Genomic DNA, 2,780 nt, shown 5'->3' on the forward strand with positions numbered 1-2,780 from the left:
TACATATCCCAACAAAAAAAAAAATAATAATCCCTCTGGCTTCTCTTGTGTTCAGACTGCTGTATAAGAATTTAGCTTACCAGCTCTGGAGTCTGGGGCCGAGGAGTCTGGGGTCATCAGCAATGAACAGCATGAGGTTTCATCTCCGTGGATTCCTGCCTAGCGTTCTTGAGGTCTCTCAGAGAAGAGACTGGTTCCCTGATTCTTGTTCCAATGCTGCAGTTCAGCGTCACAGCATAGCAGGTGTAGCTTGCTTTCTTTGTCTTCACCTAGGGGTCGTGAGTGTATCCTACTGCCTTGAGAGAAGAACCTGGCTGATATCCAGGTCTCAAAGGGACATGATTTTCAAAAATGACATTTTTAGACCAGAGCCGCGCAAGATGTTTCTGGAAGGGCTGCGAAGAACTAAGTTGCTTTTTCTACCTTAGCAATCATCACTCCACTCCAGGGGTTGCCAATCGGGCTTATCTGGAATTTCCTAACCAGGACATTGAGTTGTTCTCACAAAAGGGTTTTGTGTGAATCTGTACATCTTCTTGGAAGTTACTTTCATCTGTATCAAATGTCCAAAAAGACCATCTGTATTTTAAAACATCTAATTTTCCCACAGGGTTTATGTGGGATATTTATGTTTTTGTATGTCATTTCAGCCCGTTTCTCAGTGATGGGAAGATGTGTGGGAGGGATTTGGAGTGTGAGTGGAGAAATGTGAGAAGCTACATTTGGATGTTGTCATCCTCTCTAGTCTCTACTTTCATTTGTGTAGCATAAACCTTTGCATATGAAGGTTCCTCCTGTTTCTATTCAGGCTGCTAAAATTTATCTTGTAAAATTTGAAAGTTTCCTGGATCTAAATAGAGCCACAGTCCACTAAGTTACCTGTGCTCCACACTGGTTGCAGCTAATGCCCCTTACAGTCAAGCCTTACTGCTGTCTAAGTGAAATCTTCACTCAATATTCCTGTTTCTCTCTGTTTAGTCTTCCAAAAGAATTGTGACACTGCTTTCTAAGGCTTAAATAAAAAGCCTCCAAACTCGTGGAAATTTTAATATTAAACTAAATTAATAACATGAATTGATGAAGAAAAAACATTCCAGTTTTGAGATGAATTCATTTAAAAGTGACAAGTTCACAGAGAGGTAGAGACAAAAGAGAAACAGTGATTTTCTATCCCCTGGTTCACTCCTCAGTTGGATACCATGGCTAGGTCTGGGTCTGACTGAAGCCAAGAGGTACTAGAGACCAGCTTCGTCTGACTCGAGAGCTTGCAAAGGATGCGAGGATGGATGAGGAGAAAAGGAGAGACATGGACCACTATGGCATGATGCTCATAATAGACAACTCAGAAAAGTTGTCTTCTTTATTTATACACAAATCACAAGCTTTTGCACAACATCTAATTGATTCATTTTTACTTCATTATACAAGAATGATGATAAAATCAGTCCTAAAAATTATTATTATTTTACTTCCAAGAAAATATTTTTAGCAAGCTATTACTCATTCAAACCTGCAGTGACCTGGCTGAAGCCAAGAACTCCACAGTTGGCAGCACATGCAGTTATATAATGAAAAGTAGTTTACTTATTTCCAAAATCAATTTTCACTAAACATAAGCTAACTAATATTATTTAAAATATCAAGAGTACAGAATTTAAAAAACAACTCACAAATGAAAGCAATTTATAAAAGCATATATCATAGGTTCTTTATTAAATCCTATAATCAAACATGCATTAATTACCATCACATTCACCATCATTTTTACTGAACTTGGCAGATTTTAGGATAGTCTAAACTGGCTTATAACTTTAAAAAGGCATATGTCAACAGTTGAGGCATAGAATAGTTTTATGAGGGGTGTGCAGAGAAATCTTCCATACCCCAGTGAGGAGTAACTTATTTTCGTGTCCCAGCTAGTAAGGTATATGTGAGTCCCCGCTGACCATTTCCTGTCTGGTTCTAAGCTTTCCTTGTTGTTCTTGGTCTATCTATTCTAATTTTGTTGTTGTTGTTGTTTTGTTTTGTTTTGTTTTGGGGGGGGCCTCTGGGGCGACCCTGATGGTCATTGCAGGAGAGGGTGGGGATCCAAAGCTGGAACTAAGTAAGGACCAGAGAAAGCTCCTCTCCCTAGTCCTGAGCGAGTTTACTGTTCTGTTTCTACAGAGGGCTCAGGGCTCCTGGCTTCTCAGCCTTTTGGCTAAGATCAAGTGTAGTATCTGTTTATCTGTTTCAATTGCTTTTTGTTCTTTTGTTAAAGGGCAGTGAAAGGGATATCAGGGCAACTCAGCCAATCTACAGAGGGCCTTTACAAGAAACTTCCTTTTATCTTTATAAACTATTCCCTAAAAATGAGTGCCAATATAAGGTGGAAATTTTTATAAACCATTTTCTTTCCCTAAATATAAGTGCCAATGTAAGGTAGACATTTTAAGCCATTTTAGGGGTGTTCACATTTGTCTCCCTTTAGAAGATGCCCCATATACTTTCTGCTTTCCATGGTGAGAAACCAAAATGTGCCATTTCATGTGTTGTAACAGTTTGAGGTACATGGTAAACAAACTCTTTGTACTTCCATGATTGCCATCTGTTCCAAGATATATTATCAAGCCATTTCTTAAGGAAAATATTACTTATATTAGGGCAAGCTTCAGGACAAAGGTGGGCACATAACAGGATGTTGGGAGACATTGTGGCCTCAATTGTACTATTGTATGCTTTTAGCTGTGTGTCATTGCCTTACCTCGCTAAAGATGTTTTTACCATAACATGATTGATCA

General features: G+C 38.8%; 1 pseudogene; it reads left to right on the forward strand.

Moving 5' to 3' along the window:
• The first annotated feature begins 2,180 nt into the window (after positions 1–2,180).
• LOC118759965 (U2 spliceosomal RNA) lies at positions 2,181–2,253 on the forward strand (annotated as a pseudogene).
• The last annotated feature ends 527 nt before the right edge of the window (positions 2,254–2,780 follow it).

This window comes from Ochotona princeps, chromosome 14 (genome assembly GCF_030435755.1).
Source record: "Ochotona princeps isolate mOchPri1 chromosome 14, mOchPri1.hap1, whole genome shotgun sequence".
Taxonomy (NCBI): domain Eukaryota; kingdom Metazoa; phylum Chordata; class Mammalia; order Lagomorpha; family Ochotonidae; genus Ochotona; species Ochotona princeps.